Source organism: Micrasema longulum, unplaced genomic scaffold, assembly GCF_059751315.1.
Source record: "Micrasema longulum isolate JH-2025_06_02 unplaced genomic scaffold, ASM5975131v1 h1tg000548l, whole genome shotgun sequence".
Taxonomy (NCBI): domain Eukaryota; kingdom Metazoa; phylum Arthropoda; class Insecta; order Trichoptera; family Brachycentridae; genus Micrasema; species Micrasema longulum.
This window is the reverse complement of record NW_028277744.1, coordinates 1,741,207-1,756,845: the sequence shown is the minus strand read 5'-3', so window position 1 is coordinate 1,756,845 and position 15,639 is coordinate 1,741,207.

Here is a 15,639-nt window from a genome sequence, read left to right as displayed (position 1 = left end):
GCATTACTGTAATATTTTGTTGTATTTTTTTCTTTGATGTTATAATGGTATTGACTGTTATTTCTGTATGACGTTTTATTTGTGTATTTAATGTACTTTCCCTAAATTTTACATTTGTATGTTTTGTCAAAATGTGGATTATGTATTTAATGCTCTTGGTGTTCTTAATAATTGAGTAAATACGACTAACGTTTTTTTTATACGTTTTAATTTCAAAATAATCTTAACGAGGAAAATGCCAACTCATCTTTGCTCACCTGTCAGCGGTGTCGAGGCATACAAGCAGCAGTGTCCAGTTCCGGGGTAGCTCCTTCGTCGGAATTTGGAATGCTGTCGAAGCCGCATTGCCGCTACAGGCACACTGGACCCCGGCCTATGCTTCCCGACCAAAAAAAACTAAGGTGAAAAATTAAAATTATGCCCATAATACTTTGTTTTGCGTTCAAATATCCACTATTGATGCTCGAACTGTGTACATTCTATGTTTTTCCGTAGATTTTAAGCTTTTAATGTATATTTTTACCGTGCATCGCTGTTATATTTTGTTGTATTTTTTTCTTTGATGTTATAATGGTATTGACTGTTATTTCTAAATAACGTTTTATTTATGTATTTAATATGCTTTCCCTCAATTACACATTATTTTGTTTTGTCAAAGTGTTGATATAATTAATACTCTTGATGTTCTTAATATGTGATAAATACGACTTATGTTTTTTTTTAATTCGTTTTGTTTTCAAAATAATCTAACGAGGAAAAAGCCAATTCATACCTGCTCACCTGTCGGCGATGTCGAGGCTTCATTCAAGCAGCATTGTCCAGTTCCGGGGTAGCTCCTTCGTCGGAATTTGGAATGCTGTTGAAGCCGCATTACCGCTACAGGCACACTGGACCCCAGCCTCTGCTTCCCGACCAAAAAAAACGAAGGTAAAAAATTTAAATTATGCTGATAATACTTTGTTTTGCGTTCAAATACTCACTATTGATGCTCGAACTGTGTCTATTCTATGTTTTACCGTAGATTTTAAGCTTTTAATATGTTTTTTTATCATGCATTACTGTTATATTTTGTTGTATTTTTTTCTTTGATGTTATAATGGTATTGACTGTTATTTCGTTTTATATATGTATTTAATGTGCTTTCCCTTAATTTTACATTCTTATGTTTTGTCGAAATGTATTTAATGCTCTTGATGTTCTTAATAGCTAAATAAATAAGACTTATGTTTTTTTTATACGTTTTAATTTCAAAATAATCTAACGAGAAAAAGGAAAACTCATATCAATTTACCTGTCGGCGGTGTCAAGGCTTCATACAAGCAGCATTGTCCAGTTCCGGGGTAGCTCCTTCGTCGAAATTCATAACGCTGTCGAAACCGCATTATCACTACAGGCACACTGGACCCCGGCCTATACTTCCCGACCAAAAAAAACTTAGGTAAACTACTAACGTTATACAGATAATACTTTCATTTGCGTTCAAATATCCACTATTGATGCTCGAACTGTGTACATTCTATGTTTTTCCGTAGATTTTAAGCTTTTTATGTGTATTTTTACGATGCATAACTGTTTTATTTTGTTATACTATTTCTTTGTATTTCATGTACTTTTATTAAATTTTACATCCATACGTTTTGTCAAAATATTGAAAATGTATTTAATGCTCTGATGTTCATAATATGTCAATAAATATGACTAATATTTTTTTTATTCGTTTTGTTTTCAAAATAATCTAACGAGAAAAAGGCCAACTCATCCCTGCTCACCTTCGTCGGTGTCGAGGCTTCATACAAGCAGCATTATCCAGTTCCGGTGTAGCTTCTTCGTCGGAATTCGGAATGCTGTTGAAGCCACATTACCGCTTCAGACACATTGAACCCCGGCCTATGCTTCCCGACTAAGAAAAATTTAGGTAAACAGTTAAAGTTATGCAGGTAATACTTTGTTTTGCGTCTAAATATTCCCTATTGATGCTCGAATTGTGTATATACTATGTTTCACCGTAGATTTTTAGCTTTTAATGTGTATTTTTTACCGTGCATTACTGTTATATTTTATAGTATTTTTTTCATTGATGTTATAATGGTATTGACTATTATTTCTGTAACGTTTTATTTATGTATTTAATGTACTTTCCTTAAATTTTACATTCTTATGTTTTGTCAAAATGTAGATAATGTCTTCAATGCTCTTGATGTTTTTAATATTTGAGTAAATGCGACTAACGTTTTTTTTATACGTTTTTATTTCAAAATAATCTTAACGAGGAAAATGCCAACTCATCTCAGTTCACCTGTCAGCGGTGTCGACGCTTTATACAAGCAACATTGTCCAGTTTCGGTGTAGCTCCTTCGTTGGAATTCGAAATGCTGTTGAAGCCGCATTACCGCTACAGTCACACTGGACCCCGGCCTATGCTTCCCGACCAAAAAAAACTAAGGTGAAAAATTAAAATTATGCCTATAATACTTTGTTTTGCGTTCAAATATCCACTATTGATGCTCGAACTGTGTGCATTCTATGTTTTTCCGTAGATTTTAAGCTTTTAATGTATATTTTTACCGTGCATCGCTGTTATATTTTGTTGTTTTTTTCTTTGATGTTATAATGGTATTGACTGTTATTTCTAAATTACGTTTTATTTATGTATTTGATGTACTTTTCTTAAATTTTACATTCATTTGTTTTGTCAAAAAATAATTTTTTTTTTCATGTTCTTGATGTTCATAATATGTTAATAAGTACAACTAATGTTTTTTCTTTATTTGTTTTGTTTTCAAAATAATCTAACGAGGAAAATGCCAACTCATCTCTGCTCACCTGTCAGTGGTGTCGAGGCTTCATACAAGCAGCATTGTCCAGTTTTGGGGTAGCTCCTTCCTTGGAATTCGGAATGCTGTCGAAGCCGCATTACCGCTACAGGCACACTGGACTCCGGCCTATGCCTCCCGACCAAAAAAAACTAAGGTGAAAAATTAAAATTATGCCTATAATACTTTGTTTTGCGTTCAAATATCCACTATTGATGCTCGAACTGTGTGCATTCTATGTTTTTCCGTAGATTTTAAGCTTTTAATGTATATTTTTACCGTGCATCGCTGTTATATTTTGTTGTATTTTTTTCTTTGATGTTATAATGGTATTGACTGTTATTTCTAAATTACGTTTTATTTATGTATTTGATTGTATTTGATGTACTTTTCTTAAATTTTACATTCTTGTGTTTTGTCAAAAAATAATAATTTTTTTCATGTTCTTGATGTTCATAATATGTTAATAAGTACAACTAATGTTTTTTCTTTATTTGTTTTGTTTTCAAAATAATCTAACGAGGAAAATGCCAACTCATCTCTGCTCACCTGTCAGTGGTGTCGAGGCTTCATACAAGCAGCATTGTCCAGTTTTGGGGTAGCTCCTTCGTCGGAATTCGGAATGCTGTCGAAGCCGCATTACCGCTACAGGCACACTGGACCCCGGCCTATGCTTCCCGACCAAAAAAAACTAAGGTGAAAAATTAAAATTATGCCTATAATACTTTGTTTTGCGTTCAAATATCCACTATTGATGCTCGAACTGTGTACATTCTATGTTTTTCCGTAGGTTTTAAGCTTTTAATGTATATTTTTACCGTGCATCGCTGTTATATTTTGTTGTATTTTTTTCTTTGATGTTATAATGGTATTGACTGTTATTTCTAAATTACGTTTATTTTATGTATTTAATATGCTCTCTCTCAATTAAACATTCTTTTGTTTTGCCAAAGTGTTCATGTAATTAATACTCTTGATGTTCTCAATATGTGATAAATACGACTAATGTTTTTTTTTTAAATTCGTTTTGTTTTCGAAATAATCTAACGAGAAAAAGGCCAACTCATCTCTGCTCTCCTGTTAGCGGTGTCGAGGCTTCATACAAGCAGCATTGTCCAGTTCCGGAGTAGTTCCTGCGTCGGAATTCAGAACGCTGTCGAAACCGCATTGCCGCTTTGTAAATTTAAATAAGTTAAAAGATCTTGGAATTATCATAATGGGACTTCTAGTGTTCGTCATATTAATGAATGCACTAATAAAGCGACGAAATGTTTAATTCGCTTCATTAATCAAAATTGACATTTGTTGCATTAGTTCGAAGTTATCTAGAATTTAATTCCGCGTTTTTGTCTCCATTTTATAAATGTTACCAGTATGAATAAGAAAAAGTCAAAAGTAATTTTTTAAGATTTATACATCTAAATTTATCGCTTCTCCTTGAACAAATTAATTCAGTCATATGTAAACTGAATTTTAAAACATTGTCCAGTAGTCAGCCTCGTGGCGTAATGGTCAGCGCGTTTGCCTACTATGCAAGAAATCTTGGGTTCGATTCCCGACATGGTTGATATGGATGGCTTATTGGACGTCCATAATTCAACAAATCTTAATATCATTTAATAAACTCGTCCGCGACAAACACAGACAGCGCAGTTCTGTGTTCTGGGACTAAAAAGGCCAATATCGTATTTCACTTTTTTCTTGCCAACATTTTGTAAAGAGTTAACAATTGAAAAATACGCATATTTAAAAAAATTATATGTACATTCATACATTTGTGGTAATGACGTCATGCTGTGATTTACGACATTGCCCCTTTAGACTATAGCCACAGTCATATTAACAAATACTAGTACTATAATTATTCTAATCATATTATCTTGCCTATTTAATGACTACATAAAGTTGGCAATGAATTAGATCTATTGATATTATTTGCTGTTCAATATCGAAATATAAAGAAAAACTTATAATAATGGTAGAATAATTTATTGGGTGCCATTTTGCGACGAGTCCCGTAACTTTTTAAGTTGATATTGTGGTTTTTTTTCTATAATTGAATACCTTTTTGTGTTTGTTTATTTTGCATAGATTATCAGATTGAAGATTACTAATTTTAACAAACTCGTGTTTATTTTTTTAAGATGTAAAATCCAATTTTAGGGCGTTTAAAATATATAAAATAAAAATAACATTATGTATGGAATATAATATTACAGAATACGATTGTAGAATATATTACGATGTATCTATATTAAAAACAAAAAATATTGAAAGAAAAATAATGTTTAATACCGACTTTAAAAATCTTGAAATTACTTATTATTTCGAGACAGTTTAAATGTAAATTATAAATATTTCAACTAAATTTTATGCAATTGTATAGATTATATCTGTTGAAAATAAAATTTTATTGAATTGGTCTAATAACATCCATTATTAATTAAATTTTGGTATATTTAATTTTTTAAATTTTATTGTAATTTAGTGTTCACAGATAAAAGATGATGAAAGATGTTTATAAATTTATGAACTGTATATATATTATGACATTTTTAACTGTTTGTTAACTAACAATAAATAAACAAAATAAAATAAGATTTACAGTGTATTTAATTAAAACCGAACAATGTTTTGCGATTGTCAAAATGCCTGTAGGCACGAAGTGGGTTTCAACCCCTTGATTTTTTTTTTTTTTAAATATAGATAGAGAACATTTTAGAGAAGTGGATATGGAAGTCTAGACATTTAGAGATCTTATGACCTGCATTCTAGACAACACCTAAAAATATTTTATATATAGTATGCATGTAAAATAATGAAGTATAATGAATTTCCCCGCATCATTGAGCTGTCAGCTCGTTTACTTAATTTAAATCAACAGATCGAAAGATTGAAATGTATGTGGGTATTGAAACAGTAGAATAGTGAATTTTACACAGTGCGTAAAGTGGTCCCTTAAACCAGCTAATGAAATGTCATAAGCCCAGTAAATGCCTAGTTTTCCATATTTCCTTCTCTAAATGCTCTAGAGAATAATTTTGTTTAATAAACGTTTTCAAATTAATATTTGTTGAATTTAAAATGTCTACAAATGCAACTGTTTTATAAAATAAATGATTTTAACTAAACATACCTCTATTTAATATATTTCACAACTTTGCTAAACCTGCTTTTAAGATTGTGACCCAAAAACCGATTTATAATGGTTTGCGTTGCACTGGATAGTTATTTTACACTTAAATGTTTATTTATTATTAAAACTAACAGCCGTAGCCAATTTTTACAAAATTAAAGTAAAATATATTATAAAGAAAACATAGTCAATGCTTATGGTTAAACTCAATAAAATTAATGTACAGTAAAAAAAAAACAAAAGATTTCTAGTAAAACAGTGAAGTACGAGTATATAAGAAATGTAGTAAATATATTTTGGTGTCCTTTATAAATAAAGATTTTTGTTTCTTTTTTAATTATTAAAATATAAAAAGTACCTCGTAATCTTTTACATGATACATTTTCTTTTTTCTTTCCTAAATTATTTTGAAATATTAGAGCTGTCTATTCATTATAGGAGCAAACAATTATTACATTCAATCAGGTTGTGGTCCCGTGGCTAGTGTCTCGGACTCACAGAACAAAGGTCCGTGGTTCGAATCCCACTCTACCCCAACTTGATTCCATTTTCTAATAGTGAGTTATTTACAACTCGTTGAAAATGGCCCTCAAAATTAAATATTTGCGTAAATCATAAGAACGCAAATATTTCTTTTTTCAAAAAAAAAAAAAAAACATTTTGTGTATACCCACGAACAGGCCGTGTCTTTGTGGGATTTTTGTTTGCTAATGTCATTATTTATTTCTTTGTTTTATCTCTTATGTATATTGTAAAAAACAAAAATTACAATAAAATAAAATAATTTTTAAAAAAAGTGATGCATTTTAGGTATGTAAATCTTACATAGGCACACATTATTAGGCACACAAATTAAGCAAAAATAAAAATAAATATACCTTTATATGAGCATATTATACAAACATACTGAATCTCAGGTTCATCGGTTATTGTTGCAAAGTCAGTAGTACCCACTTCCTATGTACAACCGTATAAGCATGTACCAATCTAGGTAGCAGAATGACTGCTTGTATTTTATTTAAATAATAATTCAGGGGTTTCAAACTAATAACTTTATTTGTTCTATCTTTAAATTTTCTCACATATTCAAAGTATTATTTGTAATAAATGTGAAAGTACCAATGTATATATATTTAGAGTTAATTTATATAAACCTAATACATTATGAAGTTTCAGACGTTTTTACGTGAATTTTTGCATCGAGATAGCCGGAGAGATGAGAGATGAAAATTGAAATAAGCTACTTGCATTTTACAATGAAATTAAGAAAAGTAACTTGCATAATAGGATGGGGAGGCACAAATAAATCGATATTAAAACCTCTCGAATCTGCTCAAAAATCAATCATTAAAATAATTTTAAAAAAGCCCTTCAGGTACCTCAGCGTCAAGTTATTTGAGGAATTCGAGATCTTAGATATAAGACAATTACATATTTTTAGAATAATAATGTTTGTGCAAGTCAACTATTCTATCAAATCCCAAAAGGAACACTCCCGCACTACCAGAAGTCAAACCAGAGGATGGGTCATGGGGCCTATCTCAAACTATGAATTCGGGCAAAGAAATTTCAGGTTTCTGGGCCCAAAAATATTCAATATGTTACCCAAAGATTGCAAAACCATGACCCGGATTCAATTTAACAAATTTGTAAAAAAAATGGTTACTGGATTTAGGTCGAGAGAAATCCGAAAATTCACTAAAAATAAATTCCTAATAAATTAATACTTTATAACTGTTTAGTATATTAACAAGTAGGTAGTAATGTAATTGTTTCTTTTTGCATAAAAATGTCTGCCTTAAAACAGGTTGTACCTAGTTAGGCAGACTAGACATGATCCAGAGAAATCTATTACCTAAGTGTTTATGTAGTAGATAAAGTTATTGTTATTTTTGTTAATAAACTTTGATTATTATAATAATAATAATTATTATTATTATTTTATACCGAAATTTAAAAAAGCACAATAAAAAAAAATCAGCGACTTTTATTTGAAAATGAGGTGGGATATTAAAATAAATCAAATTGAAATAAATTCTTTGAATTTGACTTATTATTTCTAAAGTTGGTTTGGTTTACTTTTTTTTTTGGTGTAGTGGTATTTTATGAACAAATTAACGATTTTACATCGCCATAGACTTTTCATTCGTATTTTTTTCATTGCGATAGTTGGATGATCCGCAATCGATACAAGCTACTTTTTACAGCGAATAAACACATGGGATTTTTTAAATATTTCCGGTAGTGTAATTCCCAACCAATCGTTTAACCATTGCGGGTATAGAAAAATCAAGAAAAAAAAGGTTAATAAACAATTGTAAACAAAATCACGTAAGCTTCGCATTTTTTAAAGGGATTTATTAAAATTGTTAGAATTTATCTTGTTATACTGTAAGTGTTGTTTTTTAAAAGTCTTTTGGTGACCCAGAAAACAAAACAAGATCAAGAAAACAAAGCCTACTAAGATAGGAATAGTTTCAGAGGGAAAGCAGTTAAGTTTGTTTTAAAGGCGAACTTCTGACGTCACGTTGCGCGCTTGACTTATCATTATTCCAGCCACGGTTTTCTTTTTATATATATATTTGTATGTGTGTATGCGTATACGGGACATGAAATATTGCTTTATTATGCTCTTTTTTCATCTCACCTACATAGTTACAAAACACCGGTTCCTCGATTATAAAGGGATTATATAAGAGTTATGTTCAAATAACATATTACAACAGAGACAAAGAACATTTTAGAGACAGTTACATAGAAGTCTAGGCATCTACAGGGCTTATGATCTGTCATTAGCTGGTTTAAGTGGCCACTTTACACACTGTGTAACATTCACCATTCTGCCCATATTTAAGCATCTATATTCCTTCAATTCTTTCATCTGTTGATGTTTGTGAAGTTGAAGAGCTGAAACCTTTATTTATGCAGGTGAGATTCATCTTACTGATTTAATTCACCTACATACTAGGCAACGCATGAAAATCTTATTTTTTTCAATGTTTTTACTTCTTCATGGACCAGGTGGATTTATCAACAATATTTTGAATTTGTTCAAATTTTTTTAGACAAGGACTGAACTCAACTCCCTAGGGATCTGTTTATATTAACATATTACAACAGCGATAAAGAACATTTTATCTTCAATTGCATTTTATAAAGTAAAATAAAATTTCCTTTTTGTGCAATTAAATATTTAAAAAATATAATTCACATGTCTAACTACAGCAGTGTTTTTCAACGTGGAGCCTACGCCTTCGATTACACGAGGCGATTAGATTTTTTACTTAAGAGTTGAATGTATTATTTACCTTGCTTATTATGTACAGGGTTTATAATTCAGAAAAGCTGAATTTTTAGGTTTTAATAAGCTTTTATTTGATTTTCAAGTGTTGGGATCAGAAGGGATATTGTAGTGGGCTAATCAGAAACTTCTCTTGAATTTGCTTTAATGAAGAGGAAACAATCTAAAACTCTTCAGAACAAGCCGGCCTGTTGGCAGTCATCGACAGACCTTCCGTTTAACTAGAAGAGTGTTCGGCATTTTGAGATCCTCTTCGGTTTATTTTACCAATGTCCTAAACTAACATGACCACGTACGATACTGCCTCTCGTGAGTTTTTTAATGAAGTATCACCGATCCGATGTCGCATAGGTCTTCGTCCAAACTTTTGCGTGGCGCCTCCAACGTTGTCTCTGAAAGCTTAAAAGAGGCGATTAGATTGTTAAAGGGGAATTCGAAAATGGACACGTCCAGATATTCAGTTAACCGTATGGTGATTGTCAGTCTCTTCTCGATCTAGGTAAACTTTCAGTATAATTTATTTATTTATTTATTATATATATACGCCCTAAGCCAATTACAACGGTTATATGAAGAAACTGAACAAAAAGAACATAAAACTATTTAGCAAAGACAAACAAGGGCAAACCAATAATAGTATACAATATATTTAAAAAAACGAAAGACCAAAAACTTTGAGCTAAACCATACCAATCCAACTTCATCCCACACTGTTTAGTTGCGAATAGATCTACGAAAAGCTGAAAGATCTATCCCAAAAAATTCCAAGTCGTGTGATGAATTGACTAATCTACACATTCTGGACATTGGGGCATAAAAACCAAAGTTGCTCTTAGAAGATTTTATAAATAGCAGATTTTGACTTCTGGTGACACGGTTGGGAACATGAAAAGAAATTGATTGCAACAGAGATGGGACATCACTTAAAGCATTAAGTATTTTGAAAATGCATATAAGGTCCATCTCAGTTCTACGTCTCTCCAATGAAGACAGATTAAGAGATTGCTCTATTTCAAAATAAGAATAATTACCCCTTTGTAATCCGAGCAATAATATAATACGTTTTATGTCCAACTTATGTCTCTCATTTTTGGCATGCAAAAATACTAATGCTGCTATTTTCATTTTCATACTAAGCTAAATGTGGATTAAGCGTCATTAACGATTTCCTGCTAAAAAAAATAATCTGGTAATTATAACGCAAAAGAGGGACTTGAGACTAAAGCTAACTATCTTAGAACCTACCATAAAATCTCTTTATAGCAAGCACCAAGCACGAAAATTTACTTTATCAAATATATTCGCTAACAATAACTATTAATTGAAATAAAATTGAAAAATCTCTCAAATTATTTTATGCTATGAAAAAATTTAAGTTCTTCATTATATGTTTTGAAAATTTACTTACTGTGTTTCAGCAATTTTCTATTAAAAACCTATCATTCAAGTTTGTTCACTTAGAACACGTTAGAGAACAGTTATTTAAAAAGATTTACATCTGTTGATCGTCTAGTTATACCAAAATTTGAAAATAAATATGGAGAGCAAATTTTGAATTATATTGTTCCTTCAATATTTTATATGCTGCTACATGACTTGAAAACATGGCTCAATAAAAATAAAATTATGTTTTTTGAAAGTTAGAAGACAGCTGTTTCTGTTCTATACTGAGTTATTATTTATGTTTGACTTTGATTTTTCCTTGGCGGCCTCCGTGGTGTAATGGTTAAGACGCTTGACTCACGCACGGAAGGTTCCAGGTTCGATTCCCGGTGAGAACACAAAAATTTAAAAAATGTGATTTTTCTCAAGCCTGGTTGTTCTGTTATGTAATTCACCACTGTAATTGGGCCTCCTGGCCTGTTGTGGTGCAAAAAAATGAAATGAAATTAAATGAAAAAAAATATTTTTAAAAGGTTATATTTTAATCTTCCGTGTCAATAATTTAATTATTCTTTTTTACCTTCTCTCTTTTATTTTGAATATGTTTCATGTTCATTTTTCAATGATTGAAATTTTTAGGTATTATGTTTATTTTCATTTTTTATCTTTTTTTAGTAGCAGTTATAATCACCCACTATTTTTTTAAGAGCATTAAAATCATTATGCATCTGTTAATTATTTCATTCAATAGTTTTTTTTTTCTGTTTTTCTCAAATACAAATTTATGAATAACATAATCACCATCATTTTCCTTTACGAACAGTGGTACTTAGGTCACTGCATTGGAAAACTAAAAACAGCTTATTTTGATCAACTGTTTCATGAAGGTAAGGTGATTAATCTAACGGTTCAGATGCCAGTCGATGAATAATGAAATATTGCAGTTTAAACAATTAATAAACGTGGTAATAAATGTAAAATGTCATACAGTAAAATGAAAAATGTTTTGATACTAAAAACACAAATGTTTTTTATAACAACGTGCATATCCTGACCCAATCATTAGGCTCCTGAAAAGTTTGCTTTCAGGATAATATTTTATGTAAAAAGGATAATGAGCGAAAGGCAAAACGATCAAAAGTAACATATCAAAAGGGATGTAATAATAAAGAGAGAAAAATCTGTTGTTTTTTGGTTTATATGTATTGTCATTTATTTTGATTCGGTATTTTCTTTAATATATTTGTATATAACGTAGTATTGATTTATATAACTTATCAAAAAATTCTGCTACAAAATATTATTTTTATTAATCGATTATTAGAAAATGACTTATTTATTTATTATTATTATTTATTTATATCATTAACCATTCGCCATATATTATATTTTATACCATTCGCCTGATAACCCGATACTTTTCGTATCTGGGCTTGTAGAGGGAGATTCAGAAAAATGTGAACTCTCGCCTTCCACACATTAGCCAGGCTCTTCATAGACCTGAGCTTGGAGTGCGAGAACTGTTTACGAGGACCCATCACAATAGATCTTCGCAGGTCGCAGTGACGTCAGGAGCTTGTATAGCACTGACCCTCACCTCTAATAATAAGAATGATGAGAATCATTCACATTATAATAAGTTGCTTTGGTGTCTTAACTATACTAAATAACTCCGTTCTAAGACAGTCAAAATATGAAAGCAGTAATCAAAACTAACAGAAAATTAAATTAAAAACAGTGTTTTAAAAAAAACGGTCAAATATTAATAATACATCGTAAAACATACAAAATTCAATTAAAACAGCAAAAATTCAATTTAAACAAGAACACGTGTTGGTCATTTATTAGCCATCGCCAACCTCTCAGACTTTCCGCGAAAGCTGTCATAATAAACCGTAATAAAAAACATAAAAATGTAAGTACGTAATGAGCTTTATTATTAAAAACTACTTAACTTACTGTGATGCTACTTGTGAAAACCTGTAATTGGCTTATTTGTTATTTGTTTTGTAATATATAAAAGATAATTAAAGCTGTTAGTTATCCAAATAAATAAAAAAAATAAAAAAACACGCCGCTCAACTTTTTACAATAAATTACATAAAATTTCTACCGCGAGTTGTCACCAACAAACTTGTATGTTTTCTTAACTATCTTTTTTATAAATATATAACTTTATTAAAAGTACCTAACAAAGTTTTGAAACATTTAAAATGATTTTAAATATCACTTCTGTAATGCATTTTTTGATATTTAAAAAAAATATGTATAGCGTGATAAAAAAGTTTAAAGTAATTAAAAGTCTATATTTTTTCGATTCGTGCCTCGTGGTGTAAGTGGTCAGCGCATTTGCCAACCACGCAAGAGGTCTCGGGTTCGATTCCTGACATGGTTGACATAAAATATTTCTTTAAAAAGGTAGTTTCACACTCGAATATTTCGTAGTCCCTGCACTGACACCAGAAACGTAAAACTGATTATCTTACCCTTACGTAACAAAAATGATCAAAATGCGTTGCGAATTGTATATCAATGCAGTGCCTTATGCAGCATTAGGTGCGGAAAGGGAATGGTGATTATGATTTCTTCGATTCTTCTATCTGTTGGTTTTTGTAAAGTTCAAGAGTTTACACCTTCATTTATGCAGGTGTGATTCATTAAGATGATGAATACATGTGCTGAAAACATAGATTCCTGTTTTATAGAATTGCGGGATCTACGGAGAGACTTTGTTAAACTTAAATTGTTTCTCGCTGGTGAGACATACTAGTGGAAGATTGTGGTCAATTTAACTATTTTTATTTTATTTTATTTTGTAATATTAGACAACTTAAGTACATACTTACACATACTTCTGTTTTTATTTTGTTAGTATGACATTTGTTGTATATTATTTATTCCCTACAGTCAATATTTTACTATATTGTTTTTTTGTTTATCACTCATGCTTATTACCCATGCATAGATTTAATTTGCTTTATTTCTATTTATTTTTTATTCAATGTGAAAAAAATTACTGTCACTCACATACATACATATATAATTTAATTTAGTTGTTTTTTTGTATTTATTATTCACTAATAGATGTAATAACTGTATTTATTAAAATGTAATAGGCCTTACGAATGATAAAATAAAGATATAATAGGCATCGTCTGGAAATATTTTTTAATTTTTTTACACCTTTGGGCCTGTTGGTTTTATCCGCAATATTTTTAGTTGTTCTAAATGTTTGTAGACTGGCCACTTAAACTAGCCGATTACTGATTTTTAAATATTTTTTTATATGGGAATTGCATTATTTTTTAACCTTGCTTATAATATACAAGGTTTATATTTCAAAAAGAGGATTTTTCTGCTTTTATATTACTTTATTTTAGCTAAACTGTTGGGATCAGGAAGGATATTCTAATAAGGGGCAAATCAGGTACTTATCAGCGTTTGCATATGTGAAGAGGAAACTACTTAAAACTCTTCGGGAGAAGAGTTTTAAGTGGTTCCACGAGAAGAGTGTTCGGCATTTTGTTTCCTAAGCCGATTACAGATTATAAGCCCTGTAAATAAATGCCTTCCCCTTCTCTAAAATAGTCTTCATCTCTGTTGTAATATGCCATATAACTCTGTAGAGGATAAAATTCAGTACTTTTGTACAAACATTTAGACAAACTTAAAATATTATTGATCAAATAAATATGTTATTTTTTATTCGTAGAGTTCACTTTACTTTAACCTCATTTGGCGTTCTGACGAGTACGAAAAATAAAGATGTGAATCTGTTTTTGAAAAAACCTTAGAGTAAATACTCTAAGGAAAAAACACTAAATAACATTTAGTTGAACGTTGTTCCGCGCGATGTAATATGACCTTTATGGTTCGCATAAATAAGTTATTCGTTTCGAAGTAAATCCGTCCTATTAAAGTCGAAGGACGAGGTTTTCAATATCTGAAATAAATTTAATATTTTACGCCATTTTGTAGTCATAAAAGCATAGAGTACGAAATATTTCTTCCATGGAAAAAATATAAGTTATCGTATTCATACATGTTATTTGAATGTAATGTTATGTAATCGGAGCCCTGGAATCGAACCTAGAACCTCATGTATGGTACGCGAATTCGCCTAGCACTACTCTACGAGGCGAACTTTTCTCGAATAGATTATCTTTTTTAGGATATTTACTTGAGAGTAGTTATCGCGACAAAAACACTCGTCCAGGGTTCTTGTTTTATTCCACACACACAGAACTTTATACTATATCCGCCCGACACAGACAAATGATATGACAAACTCAAATCAACACATATTTTGACATGTAAAATTTAACTAGAATAACAATCAGTTATCATGACATGTGAGATTAACGAACTTGTATCATGACTTTAGATAACTATTACTTTAATCATCACTATTACTGATTATAGTAGCATTTAACAATCATCGCGAAATGATTGCATGTGTGATCATTGGCATCATTGCAAATAAATACTAATTATTGATCTTCACATTTAGTTACGCGATTTATTCATAGGTGTAATTCCGAAAAACGCACAAATATAAATTTCCTATTTACAATTAAATATGTTCACTTAAAACGAATTTCATCGTCTACCTTAACGCCGGGGGTCGTGGTTTCCAGGGCCACAGTTTAAAAAAACACGATTGCGATTTTAAATAAAATAAAAAGTATATTTTATCTTTGTATATATAATTCCTCTGTACGTGTGATGTCACCGTACTCCTCCTAAACGGCTTAACCGATTTACGTGCGGTTTTCAGAGAAATATAGATCTTTGCGCTGTGCGTGTTCGTAGATATTAAAACCTTTATTCGAAAATGTAAAAAAAAAGTTAGGAGCATAAATGTTTTATTCATCGATCTACCAGGGTTGCATTTGACGAGAATGCATTTGCAAAAAAATGGAAAGATGTTGTTATTTTGTGTATAAAAAAAGTTTGTTTTTGAATGTTTACAAACATCATTTTTTGTGGATTTCAATCAGATTCTT